Source organism: Rattus norvegicus, chromosome X (assembly GCF_036323735.1).
Source record: "Rattus norvegicus strain BN/NHsdMcwi chromosome X, GRCr8, whole genome shotgun sequence".
NCBI classification, from domain to species: Eukaryota; Metazoa; Chordata; class Mammalia; order Rodentia; family Muridae; genus Rattus; species Rattus norvegicus.
In genome coordinates this window covers 67,956,757-67,971,044 of record NC_086039.1, presented here as the reverse complement: position 1 = coordinate 67,971,044, position 14,288 = coordinate 67,956,757, and the positions used below count along the sequence as shown (strand labels likewise).

Sequence of the window (14,288 nt, the reverse complement as noted above, 5' to 3'; positions counted from 1 at the left end):
AGTTTACGTCTTTATGCATGCTAGGCAAGTGCTCTTTGCACTTTCTCTTTTCTCCTTTTCCCCTCCCCTCTTTTTCTCCTCTCTTCTTACATTTTTACTGTGCTAAATTTCATTTTTTATTAAAGTTAAATTTTTTCACATTATGCCTACTCTATTCACATCATTTTTTCCTCTCCCTCTGTTCCAAGTTCTCCCACACCATGCCCCAATGTTTCCCCTCAAATTCATGCATGCACGCGCGCGCGCACACACACAGGAATGTACAAATACAGCTTTTTTTTCCTGTTTATTTTTTCTTTTTTTATTAGATATTTTCTTTATTTATATTTTGAATGGTTTCCTTTCCCTGGTTTCCCCTCTGGAAACCCACTATCCCATCCCCCATCCCTTCTGTAAGGGTGCTCCCCTACCTACCCACCCACTCCCTCTGGCCTCCCCATCATGGCATTCCCCTACACTGGGGTATCAAGTCTTCACAGGACCAAGGGCCTCCCCTCTGATTGATGCCCAACAAGGCCATCCTCTGTTACAGATGCTGCTGGAGCCATGGGTCACTCTATGTGTACTCTTTTTTTTGGTTCTTTTTTTTTTTTTTCGGAGCTGGGGATCGAACCCAGGGCCTTGCGCTTCCTAGGTAAGCGCTCTACCACTGAGCTAAATCCCCAGCCAAAAGTTCTATGTTGTTTTTGTCTTCACAAAACATCTCTCTTACAAATTATCATGTTTAAAAACAAGTTTTTTTTTTTTTTGGTTCTTTTTTTCGGAGCTGGGGACCGAACCCAGGGCCTTGCGCTTCCTAGGCAAGCGCTCTACCACTGAGCTAAATCCCCAACCCTCTATGTGTACTCTTGTGATGGTGGTTTTGTCCCTGGAAGCTCTGGGACATCTGGTCGGTTGATGTAGTTTTTTCCTATGAGGTTGCAACCCCCTGCAACTCCTTTCATCCTTTTAACTCCTTCATTGGGGACCCTGTACTCAGTCCAATGGTTGGCTGCAAGCATCCTCATCTGTATTTTTCAGGCTCTGGCAGAGCCTCTCAGGAGACATTCATATCAGGCTCCTGTCAGCATGCACTTCTTGGCATCTGCAATAGTGTCTGGGTTTGGTGGCTGTATGTTAGATGGATCACCAGGTGGGGCATTTTCTGAATGGCCTTTCCTTCAGTCTCTGCTCTATTCTTTGTCCCTGTATTTCCCCTCATGAGTATTTTGTTCCCCCTTCTAAGAAGGACTGAAGCATCCACACTTTGGTCGTCCTTCTTCTTGATCTTCATGTGGTCTATAGATTGTGTCTTGGGTATTCCGAGCTTTTGGGCTCATGCCCACTTATCAGTGAGTGCATACCGTGTGTGTTCTTTTGTGACTTTGTTATATCACTCAGGATGATATTTTCTAGTTCCATCATTTGCCTATGAATATCATAAAGTCATTGTTTTTGATAGCTGAGTAATATTCCATTGTGTAGATGTACCACATTCTCTGTATCCATTCCTCTGTTGAAGGGCATCTGGGTTCTTTCCAGCTTCTGGCTATTATAAATAAGGCTGCGATGAACATAATGGAGCACGTGTCTCTTTTATATGTTGAGGCATCTTTTGGGTATATGCCCAAGAGAGGTATAGCTGGATTCTCAGGCAGTTCAATGTCCAATTTTCTGAGGATCCTCCAGACTGATTTCCAGAATGGTTGTACCAGTTTGCAATCCCACCAACAATGGAGGACTGTTCCTCCTCCTCCACATCCTTGCCAGCATCTGTTGTCTCCTGTATTTTTGATCTTAGCCATTCTGACTGGTGTCAGAACATCTCAGGGTTGTTTTGATTTGCATTTCTCTGATGACTAAGGATGTTGAGCATTTCTTTAGGTGCTTCTTGGCCATTTGATATTCCTTAGTTGAGAGTCCTTTGTTTAGCTCTGTTCCCCATTTTTAATAGGGTTATTTGATCTTCTGGAGTCTTAACTTCTTATGAAAGTTTTGAACCCATTTAGTGTGTATGTCTTTAGGGCTGACCATGCCATAGATTGAGTATATCTGTTCATATATATGGTTGATGCCGCATGGGATTTCCCCCACCCATGTTTACATGTCAACTTGATATCGTCATCATTCAAGTCTTGTTTTGACAGTCATATTGTTGAATTTTCCTGGGTGAAACCTCCCTGATTTATATAGAGGACACAATCTCATTGCTGACATCTAGGTTGTCAGGCCTGCAGAATCTTTCTACCTTCTCGTCCATAATGTTCCCTGAGCTTTTTGTGTAGATGTGCTGGCTCAGGGCACCGCACAGTCACTTGCTCTCTGCATTTTGACCAGTTGTGTGGCTTTCTATAATTTTCTCTATCTGTTACAAAAAGGAGTTTCTTTGAGGGGTGAGAGCTACAGGTATCTCTGTGTATAAGGATTAGTATTTACAATGCAGCTAGGTATTTTCTGGTTTAGCAAAATGGCAGTAGTTTAGGCTTTCCTCTAAGATTTATGCCATCACCAGTCACGGCTAAGTTGGCTAGGTTTGAAGTACCAGTTAGGATTTTTCCCTCTGTTGAGTGAGCCTTATTGTCAAGTAGACAGCTGGGGGTAATTGCCAACATATGAGGGCCACTATTGCACCTTTAGGGCTATCTTGCCATACTGGTCATTGTGATTCACACACTTTACTACTAGGTAGGACTGTTAATTGCTTCTCTCTATTGACAGCTTGCATAGCACCTTCTGGCACTATGAAAGCTAGCCCTCCTAGAGGAAGCTTTCAGGTCAGATCCTGTTTGCTCAGAGTCCTTTGTCTGAAGAGCATGGTGTCTTCCATAATAGAGACCTACCTTCAAATTCTGGAAGGGCATTGGCACTACCTCATATTAATTTGAGAGTTTCTGACTAAAAACTTGAAAAGATGTTTTTCATGCCTGGTTCTGACATTTTTGTTAGAAGGTCTATGGCTCTAATGAAAACATTATCACCCTATTTGGCATAATTTCATTTATGTGTAATTATATGTAATTTTAGATAAACTATAAAATAAGATTCCCTTTAGCTTTTCAAATGTACTTAGTTTTCTTATCCTTCTTCCCTTTCTCTCCCTCTGTATTGTCCTTCCTCTCTTTTTTCCAGTTAAAGCCCTCCTCCTATTCCCCTCATTATATCCTCTGTGTTCTGTTATTCCTGTTTCAAGAGCTGGTACCTCACTGTATAGCTCTGGAAATTGCTATGTGGACCAGGCTGGCCTCAAAATGGCAGAGAAGATTCACATGCTTGTTCCTCCTGAATGCTGGTCTTAGAGATATATACCAGTAGACCTGGCCTTTATGTTCCTTTTGTTTGACAGAGACTTACTATAGATATAATATATATATATATATATAACACATATATATTTACTATATATATATATATATATATATATATATATATATATATATGTTGGCCCAGAACATATAATACTGAATCCATTACCCTGTGAGTGTCAGCATTAGACAGTTGTACTCACATGACTGCTGGATAGAATACATGGGGGAGAGTTTAACTTTTTAAGTCTTAGCAATTTATGTAATTCCACTCTCTTTTGGACTCTATGGATTCTGATGGGGAAATGGCTGTTAATGAAGAATCCTTGGAAATAATTTACTTCTGTCTTTCTGCTTTGCAAACTATGTCTGACATAAGGGTGTTCATATACATGCATGTATGCATATGCATGATCGGTGTCTGCTTGCACATGTAGGTGATGTGCAAGTGTAAAGAGAGAACCCCTAGAGCTGGAGTTACAGGCAGTTGTGCTGGGAAGTGATTTGGACTCTATGGAAGAACAGTAAGTTCTGTTCCTCTAAAGAACCTCAACTAATACACTCAGTAAAACCACAGACTTAGAAACCACAATTTACAAGCAAAAAGATCAGTAAGGTAAAAAAAATAGCTTCAACTAAGCAATATGAGATAAAACAAAAAGCTTCAAAATTATCTTTGACTCCGGTTTGTGTTGGTCATTTACTGCTGGGCATGGGGCCTGTTATTAAGGACAGTTTGTCTACCCTGTGAGAGTGGGTATCAGTTGCAGACATCTTTTGGTTAGGGATGGGGGCTGGTATCTATGTCCCCTCTCAGCACTGTGACCCTGTCTGGCTTGAACCTGTACATGCGGCCACAGTGTCTGAGTTTATATGTGTCTGTCCTTTTGTGTCTGAAAAGACAGTTTCCTTGGTGTCCTCTCATCCCTCTGGCTCTTACAGTCTTTCTGCTCGCTCTTCTGAACAGTTCTTGAGCCCTGAAGAGTTTCAGAAGACATCCCAATTAGGACTGTTCCAAGGTTTCTCACTCTGTACATTGTCCAGTTGTGGGTCTCTGTCTTAGTTCCCATCTACTGCAGGAGGAAGCTTCTTTGGTGATGCCTGAGCAAGACATTGACCTGAGTCCAGGTCAAGTGTGGCCACTGGGAATACCAGGTAGAAAATGTAACTTGTAATTTTTGTTGTTAGAAACTGAACACTTGAATAAATATAGTGTGATAATTTTGGAAATCATATTTGCTTTCATTTTAGAGTTAGCCATTCATTCTTTTGATTACTAAAGTTCAAATAGTGCTCTGGTGTAGTGATTATTTTTCTCACCAAGTATATTTGCAAAGAGTTTATTCTTCATCCTGTGTGGTCACCTGTCTTAGTTGGTGTTAAGTAACAGTTTGACATATACTCTTTCCATTAATGGCAGCAGATTACAAAGATGATACCACCATGACCGCTACCACCCGCCATCATCGACAGCAACAAACTGTTACTAGTCTTTGCAGATGACTCTAGTCTAAACCCTTATGCTCACGCTCTGTTTACCTCTGTTCGATTTAACCTCTGGTTGGTTTTATGCAGACTAGGCATGTGTTTGATCACTGAGTCATCTCTCTAGTCCTCCCTTGTTTCTTTCATTTTTGGGGACAATATCTTACTATTTTTGCCCAAGAAGGGCTTAAGTTTGCTATCCCTAATGAATAAACTGGGATCCTAAGGTATGCCACCACACTCTGCTAGTTTAGTTTTCAAAAACTAGATTTTCTAGCCTGAGGTCAGTATTAGGTGAAATTGCCACAAGTGCCTGGCTTCAGTCCTTCATGTAGCCTCTCAAATTGGTTTGAAAAGTGGAACTAGAGCCCAGTGCGCATGCTAGGATACAGAAAGAACAACTTTAAAAACATGAAAATGCCACTTTCAGTAAGCCAAGGGTCATAGGCCAAAGATGTAAAAATGACACAAAACCCTTCTACACTGAGGGTGCCTTTAAAAAAATACATTCTGCCTTCAGTTTTTGGTTGGTCATTGTGAACCTTTGCCTACATCCCAGAGCTCTGATGATCATGTCCCTTTAAAACTGTTTCTGCTTTATTTTCATGTTTCTGTTGGGGGTGGGAACTGTCTTCTCTCTCCTTTTCTTACTGTTACCCTGACTACAGTTTAAAACCAGAAATTTCCATGTTTTTATTTTGTAAGTTTAAAAGTTAGCATGCAAAGTTACAGATTTCATTCTGGTGCTTTCTGCTGGTCAGTTAGCTGTATTCTTGCCCCTCTGCCACCATCCTCGCCTATTAACCCCAGACTTAATCTTGCCGGTCCCTTCCTTCCTTCCTTCCTTCTGCTTTTACTTCTTGTATCACATGTCACTTAGATCATTTGTCTTTTTAAACACTGTAAAATATTTATCATTTGTGTGTATTGATGTTGCCTGTATGAATGTCTGTGCACCGTGTGTGTGTGCCTGGTATTTGAGGAGCCGGAGAGAGGGCGTTGGATCCCTTGGACCTGGAATTATAGAGGGTTATGAGCTGCCATACAGGCACTAGGACATGACCTTCAGGTTCCCTGCAGTACAGCCCATGCTCTTAAGCAGAGTCAGCTCTCCAGCGTCTTTGACCCCTTTGTAAGTTTAGATTGTCTAATGTTGAATTGTGCATCAACTAGTTACTAGCTCTGTAGTCTTGGAGTAGCTATTTATTTATTTTTTCTCTAATGTAAACAGCATCTGTTTTTGAGGGCAATAGCAAGAAATAACAATCTTTCTACCCCATTTATAACAGACCATTCCATGAGTTAAGTATCCAGTAATGCATTATGCCGTAGTTGTATAGACTACTACTAAATACCACATGCCAAGGTCTGCTATGCAGTGTGACGTTCATGATAGTGTGAGGGGTCATGATTTTAGAAATGTTAAAATGTAAAAATACTGTGGTTTCATCATCTAGTTTCAGGCTTTCTGTTTTGCTTTCAGAGCACCCAGCACTCAGAGTGGGCAAATGACTTCCTTATAGATGTACAGGAAACTATACTATAATGGAATTTTGAATCAATGTCCCTGATGTTTGTGATATCAGGGGCCTGGTTGTCTTTCCAGTAGAGTGGTTTGCCTTGCAAATATTGTCTTGCTAAGTTCTCAGAGCCGCATGTCTTAGATACGTGCTAGCAATGTGCTCTCAGTAGAAAGAAAAGAAATATTGAGCCTGTGTGTGTGTGTGTGTGTGTGTGTGTGTGTGTGTGTGTGTGTGTGTGTACTTGTGCTATTTTGTTTACATTTTGCTGGTGCCGGGGACCAAACCAAGGCCTAGCACATGCTAAGTAAATGTTCTAACAGTGAACTATACCCTGTCCCTTGACTCTTTTCATTTTTACTTTTTGAAGAAAATCTTATTAAAATCTGGTAGGATGAATTGGGTCACTCTAGGATTCAAAGTCAGTTTGTCACTTTCTTGCCATAAGACCTTGGGAAGTCATTTTAATTCTCTGATCAGAATAGTTTTAGAAGTAAAAAATAGTAATTTTTATTCCATCAAGCTGTTTTAGCATATTAAATACTATCCTATCTAAATGTAGTGAGTGACAGATACATGGTAGAGTTACACCAAATACTCCTTTTATATTTAAAATTTTATTACATTTTAATTCTCTGTGCAGAACAGCTGTAGAAATATAGTAAGTGGAAATAACTTTATTTCATAGATTTTTTTACAGTATGAAATATTATCTAAGTATAGTGATATGCACATAGCATGTGAGAGACTTGCATCAAATATTACTTTTTCTACTTTATTTTTATTATGTTTATGTGTATGTTGTGTGGTGTATGTCAAAAGTGAACTTGCTGGATCTCTCTTAGACCACATGGATTCTGGGAATCAAACTCAGGTCACCGGGCTTAGGTCTAAGAGTCTGCCTGCCGAGTCACTTAGGCAGCCTCTTTTTTTTTTTACTTGTTTTGGGGATGGTACAGAAATAGGTCCACCAATTTTCTCCTTTCTCAGCTCAAACCTTGCATATAATTATGGTGTATAAAATTAGAACAATATTGGTGTTTGGGGTGAGTTTGTAACCGAGGGAAAAGGTAGCAGCTGGCAGCTGTAATTCTCCAGGGGGCCATTCCTGATGCTGACTGGAAAGCTGTTGGTGAGAAATGAAGACAGCAATAGCTTCATGTCAGCATGCATCCTGAGAAGCTTGCTTCTTGCTGCCGTGTTCTTCAGACTGTAGCACACATGCCCCTGCTCATTTGATCCACCCTTTTGCAACATGCTAGACTCTTTAGTGCTTCTCCAAATTAAGTTTTATCATTTCTCTCTGCCTGGAATGTTTTCTTCATTCCCATATCTGGAAAATGTGGACACAGCCTTTAAATCTCTGCTCACATGTCACTCTCTTGTAAGGCCTTGTGGGTGACCCTTCAGCACACGGAAGTAGTCCTATCTTTGAAAGAGCACATTATAATTTAGTTTAAATACTGTTTTCCTCTATTAGAGAATATGGTCATTTGAGGGCAGTGGTTAGTGAAGTGGGTGCATTGATTTATTCTTTGTAATATTTTTCTGTAATGTAAAATCCTTGCCCATGGAGAAGTACTGACAGCTGAACTCCATTATGGGATGTATAATCTCACTAATCATCATACTCAACAAATTTCTGAGGTGGAGGCTAGAGAGAGGGTAGGTAAATCAATGTTGGGTAGTCAAGAAGCCTGGAGTAGAAAGTTCTTCTGAATTCCTACTATGGTATAGACCCAGAGAACTTCTGGTAATTGTGGAAATGTTTCTGTGTGTTCCCATTAGCAGAGTGATTCTTTAGCTCTTGAAATGGGGCTAATATGACTGAAGAAGTGACTTTTTAATATTAACGAATTTCTGTTTAAGGAACTGCATACAGGGGTCTGGGGAGATGGCTCAGTGGTTGAGAGCACTGACTGCTCTTCCAGTGGTCCTGAGTTCAATTCCCAGCAACCACATGGTGGCTCACAACCAACTGTAATGGGTTCTGATGCCTTCTTTTGATGTGTCTGAAGACAGCGACAGTGTACCCACATTCATAAATAAATCTTTTAAAACATTAAAAAAAGGAACCGCATATAGAAAACCATTCTCCCGCCCTGAAACAGAAGCCTAGGGATTCTCTCTTGACTTTTTAAGTCAATTGATCTCTCAACTGGTCTTATTCTACCACTTAACCTTTGTTACATGAGAAACTTCAGGTAAGCTTAATTTGGGAGTTTATTTGAGCAAGGAATGATTCATAATCAGGCGTTGCTTAACTAGGAGAGGTTCAGAGAGCTCCACCCAGCAATGTGGGCAGACAATGTTTACAGAAAGAAACAAAGAAGTGACATTACAGAAACAGCTGGTTGCTTGAGGACATGAGGGAGGCTTTAGGTGGACTGGTCTGATCAGTTTGCAACCTGTGACTGACTGAAGCTTAGCTGTTGTGGTTGGCTAAAACTCAACTGCCTGTTATAAAAATAAAACTTAGGTTACAGGTTGTTTCCATACTAAATTAGGTTGTGGGCTTTGAAGAGTTAAATTTCAAAAAGTTAGTCATAAACAAGGTCCGGACTACCTAAGGGAGACTATAGGGCTTGCCGGACCATTTGGAGCTGAAGAGTTAAAATAAAAACTTCATAAAAACTGCAAAAGAACAGCAGATAAGGGGGCAGGACAGAGCTGGCCTGAGATGTGCCCGGCCAAGCCTAAAAGCAAGGTCGAGGGATTGTTCCAGGGACTGGCAGCCACCATCTCCTCTGAGTCGGGGGCCATCCGGACAGATGACTCCCTGCTCTACAGATAAAGATAAGAGAGATTGTTCCAGAAACTAACAGCCACCATCTCCTCTGAGTCGGGGGCCATCCGGACGGACGGATGACTCCCTGCTCTACAGATAAAGATAAGATGTTCTCCTATATTGAGAACACCCCAGCCCGCATGTACTGCTTGCAGATGAGACCTTGTACCCATTTCCCTTGCTGATAACCACGCAAAACCCCCTGGCTTCTCCTATATAAACCCCTGCCTGAAGAGGCTCGGGGCCGATTCCTCTGTCTCCTGTGTGAGATACGTGTTGACCCGGGATCCCACTAAGACCCGGGATCTCGTTAATAAAGCTACCTCCTGCTGTTACATCAAGAATGGCTACTCGTTGGGGTTGGGGATTTGGCTCAGTGGTAGAGCGCTTGCCTAGGAAGCGCAAGGCCCTGGGTTCGGTCCCCAGCTCCGAAAAAAAGAACCAAAAAAAAAAAAAAAAGAATGGCTACTCGTGATTCCTGGGGGCACCCCATCCCACGATTGGAGCGAGAGACACGTCCCCTGTTTAGGGGTACGCTCTTTCAGCTTACTGCTTATGAAGGCAGATTTAGGTAAAAATTGAATTTCATGTAGTTAGAGAATCTAAAATTCATCTTGATGGAAACAGCAAAATGAACTCTTATCTGGGCATGGTGATGCAGGGCCTGTAATCCCAGCAATTAGGAGGCAGAAATAGAAGGGGTAATGTGAGTTCAAGGTCAGCCTGGACTGCACATCGAGAACCCCCACACCCCCAAATAAAACAAGTAAATCTTCAACTCTTTCTTTTAAAAATATTAATTTATTTTTATTTCATGTTCAGGAGTGCTTTGGCTGCGTGCCATGTATATGAGAGTGACACATGTGCTAAAGAGTACACATGGATGGGTCCGTGGCTCCAGCTACATATGTGGCAGAGATTTGCCTTATCTGGCATAGGTGGGAGGGGAGGCCCTTGGTCCTGTGGATGCTCTATGTCCCAGTAAAGGGGATGTTAGAGCGGTGAGGCAGGAGTGTGTGGATGAGTGGGGGAGCACCCTCTTAGAGGCAAAGGGGAGGAGGATGGGATGGAGGGTTTGCAGAGGGGAGACCAGGAAGGGGGACAACATTTGAAATGTAAATAAAAAAATAACCAATAAAAAAATCAAGGCCTCACTTAAAAAAAAAAAAGAGTGACACATGTGTGCCTGGTGCCTGAGGAAGCCAGAGAAGGGAGTCAGATCCCTTGGAAACTATTTTCACACAGTCGTGAGCTGCCATGTGTGTGCTGGAAACCTCTGGTCTTCTGAAAGCAGTATGTCCTCCGACAGTTGAATCACCACTCTGGGTCCCCAGATCAACTTTTCCAAAGACAGTTTAGATTTGATACGGTAATAGATATTAGAAAAGTTGAATGGAATCAGTGCCCGTTGTCATTTTTAAAATCAAATATTCCATAATAAAAGATGACAGAGATTTTTGGTAAACTATGGAAGGGAAAGTATTATTGCTGTGTCTAAGACACAGCTATTATAAACTATTACAAAGGTAGTTTAAAACCATAGAGATATTACAGTCTGGAAACATCTCATTGAAGAAATTTGCTATTTAACTAAAGTCATGGAGCACAAAAGCACTCAGTGGCCAAAGCGACTATTAACATGTCAGGGAGTCCTGCGACAGTTGTTTTGTGAGTGGATGTTAGAGATTAATAAAAGATAATTTATAATTGGCTTTCTTTTTCTGATAGAAGTTGAATGCCTGCTCTTAAATATATCAGGAATGTCTTCTGCTACTAGATCCAAGCCATTTTCATTAATTATGGAGGCCTCCATGCCTCCATACAGTAGACTATCAGCTGCTTGTGCATCAGTCTCTAAAGCCAAAGAAACTTGGGCTCAGAAGGAACCTTTATGTTCTTGTAATTTAATGCTCACATACTTTAAAAAATATTTATTTTTATTTGTATGAGTGGTTTGCTTGTATGTATGTATGTACACCGTGTACATACCTGGTACCTGTGGAGGCCGGAAGAGAGTGTCAGAGCTCCTGGAACTGAAGTTACAGACAGTTGTTTTGCCTAGTTTTATGTGAACTTGACACAAACTAGAGCATTTGAGAGGAGGGAACCTCAACTGAGAAAATGTCCCCATAAGATCTGGCTGTAGGACATTTTTAAAATTAGTAATTAATTGGGGAGGGTCATGGAGGAGGCATCTTTTAATTAGTGTCTGTTAGAAAACAGGTCTAGGGCTGGAGAGATGGCCCAGAGGTTAAGAGCACCGACTGCTCTTCCAGAGGTCCTGAGTTCAATTCCCAGCAACCACACGGTGGCTCACAACCATCTGTAATGAGATCTGATGCCCTCTTCTGGTGTGTCTGAAGACAACAATAGTGTACTTACATACAGTGTTAAAAAAGTCTATCTCCTTTTCCTAATGGATTAGGCTCTTTGTAACCCATAATCTCTGATAACCTTCTCAGATTCATTGAGTATAGGGGCAAATTGTCCTAGCGATTGTGTTTGCTCGTCTTGGATCAGATATGAATATGGAAAAGGACATCCATAAAGTCTCTCAGAAGAGCTGCGAGCTGAATGAGGGTCTACACAAGCTCTAAGGGGGGCTGCTGGCAGCATTGCCTTCCGAGTAAGAGGAGTTTCCTCATGAAGGGTAACAGATTTTGGGTCTGATGAACACAGTCCATCTTTCTTGGGGGGCGGGTGGCTGTATGAATTGAAAAGACCATAGGAAAAGATTTTACAGATTAAGGATTGAAGTAGACTGGGGCTTCAGGATAGAGAAAATATTGTGATTAGGAAAAGCATGCGAGATTATCGTTGAGGTACTTATCACCTTATTTAACATGTGTATGTCCATACGTGGGAGTTAGTAGACAGGCCTGTAAAGGCTGAATTACTGTCCCAAGCACAGATGGTTATGGCCATTCATATGTGATATGTTTGGAAGTTCGAAGCTAATTTTGGTTCTTAGTTTTGTCAATAGGTTTTTGTCCAATAAAGGGAGAGAACATCCAGTGATTCCTAATAAAGTATACTTAAATAAACCATTCCATAGCCAGCATAAAGGTAGAGTGAAATAATTGGTCACAGGTATCTGAGAAGGGCTGAAGGCCAATTGTCCAGAATGTGAGGTAAGAATACAGTAAGTGGTCCCACTATCAAGTAGAAAGCTCACTGTACTCTCTGTGACTTTAAGATTCACCCAATGCTCTATCCTATCAATGATGAAGGTGATGGTCAAGTTGGAGGCCAGCTTGGCCTGAAGACTTCATTTCAGAGAGAGAAAGGAAGAGGAAATGGTATGTAGGGAGGGGAAGAGGGGGCATCTGAGGCTTTGATATGGGAGTTCTGTCTCTTGGGTTGCTAAGCCCTTTTGCATCTGGTATCCTACCTGCCACTTTAGGGCAAGGCATCTTAGAAGGATGCTGGATATTTGGGTAGTTTGTTTTTCCTCATTGAAAACTCGTCAGCAGACATAGCATTTTATTTGCCAGGCTAGGAAAGAAAACAGCTGGAGATCTTAAGTCACCCTACAAGGCCATCCATAATTTTAGACTCCTTTTGTCTCTCTGTACCTTCTTTAGGCTCCAGTTATAGAAAAGTAAATGTTCTATATGGGAGATGGGGAGATACTTGTCTGTTTTCCAGTGAACGTGGGAAACTGACTAGGTTTCATCATTTAGCTGTGGGTTTTATATTGTTCTTTATTAAGTTGAGGGAGTTCTCCATATGTATTCTTTCTAGTCCGATTGATTCTCTTGATAGAATCATATGCCTTATTCTTCAGCTTATTTACAGGAGGGTTTGCATTGATTGTTTTAATTGGTAAACCAACTGTACATACCTGACATAGCCTACTTGATTATGATAAGTAATTTGTTTCATACTTTGTTTGATCCAGCTACTAATATTTTTATTTTGCTAGTGATTTTTGCACTTATATTCATGTGGCCTATTGGTGTTCTCTCTCTGTCTCTCTGACAGGGTCTTAATGTATAGATAGATCAATGTGGTCTTGAACTCATAATTGTCCTGTTTCAATATTTCAAGTGCTAGGATTGCCAGTGTATACTTGTAATTCCAGTAAAGCAGACTAATTTTCTACCCTGCAATGTTTTCCCATCTTTTATAGTCCCCGGGTCACTTATTTTAAGGGCATTGAGTTGACTTACCTAATGTTACTGACCAGTTTGTCACATTGGGGTGTTTAATGTATTTATGTTCATAGAAATTGCAGACATTGCTGTAATCACTTAATCCATGCTAACTCATTTAATACCCACAGGAATACCGTTATGATGAGTGCTATCAGGGTAGCAAAATGTTCCAGGAGGCTCGTGCCCCAGGGTCAGCCATTATATTTCCATTGTGAGGTTTCTTGTACTTCCTTAAAAATACTAAATCCCAGTCATTTCTTCTTCTAGCTATGCTGCTAAAGCAGTAGGACCTCTAGGAAGTGTAAGCTCTGGAGGACTGCAGCTACTATAACGAAGGTGGCAGCAGCAGTACTTGACACTTTCATAGGATTGCACTGTTAGCACAATTTTCAAATTAAAGAATCAAACAGCACTTCATATGCATTTTTGCTTGGTTTAAACAACTGTAATTTTAGGATAAGGTTCAAAGACTTGGCAGGACATGGAAAATGATTATACCCGAGAAGGTAACCATTGCTGAACAGAAAGGGTAACTCAGTTTACCTTTTTAGAACCAGAAATGTTGTGTTAGTCACGGTTCTTTAAGGAACTGAACTAATTGGATTTTTAAAATGCGATTTCTTAGACTGGTTTATAGGATATCCAAGAAACCCAACAATGGCTGTTTCAAGGGCAGGAAGGGTGAGAATCTGAGTCGTTTAGTCCATGAGGCTAGATGTCTCTTCTGGCAATGGCGTCTGGGAGGATTCCTGGAGAGCTGCTAGTCTTTAGTGACTTTGGAATCCTGAAGAAATTGGCAGCAACAAGAGAGGCGGACTTGCCAGTGAGAGTGAGGGCAAACAGACAAAGCAAAACTCTCCTCTTTCATGCCCCTTTGTGTGGGCTGCCACCGGAAGGTGTGCCCGGATTTAGGGAGGGTCTTCCTTCACATAATATGATTAAGAATAGCCCTCACAGGAGTGCCTAGCAGCCTGGGTCCTGCATAATTCTAAATGCAGTGAAGTTGCCAACCCAGGCTGGCTATCACAGATGTGTTTAAATTAAACCTTAGGAAAAA

The 14,288-nt window shown here is 41.2% G+C and overlaps 1 protein-coding gene and 1 long non-coding RNA gene across 3 annotated transcripts in view; both read left to right on the top strand.

Moving 5' to 3' along the window:
• Ophn1 (oligophrenin 1) overlaps positions 1-14,288 on the top strand; it is a 378,262-nt gene that overhangs the window by 47,173 nt on the left and 316,801 nt on the right. The window lies entirely within an intron of this gene.
• Positions 1-14,288, top strand: part of LOC134484064 (uncharacterized) — a 59,123-nt gene extending 44,835 nt beyond the window's left edge. Inside the window, exon 2 of the long non-coding RNA XR_010061397.1 lies at positions 1-14,288. This exon is cut by the window's left edge and continues 37,855 nt beyond it. This is a non-coding gene — a long non-coding RNA (uncharacterized LOC134484064).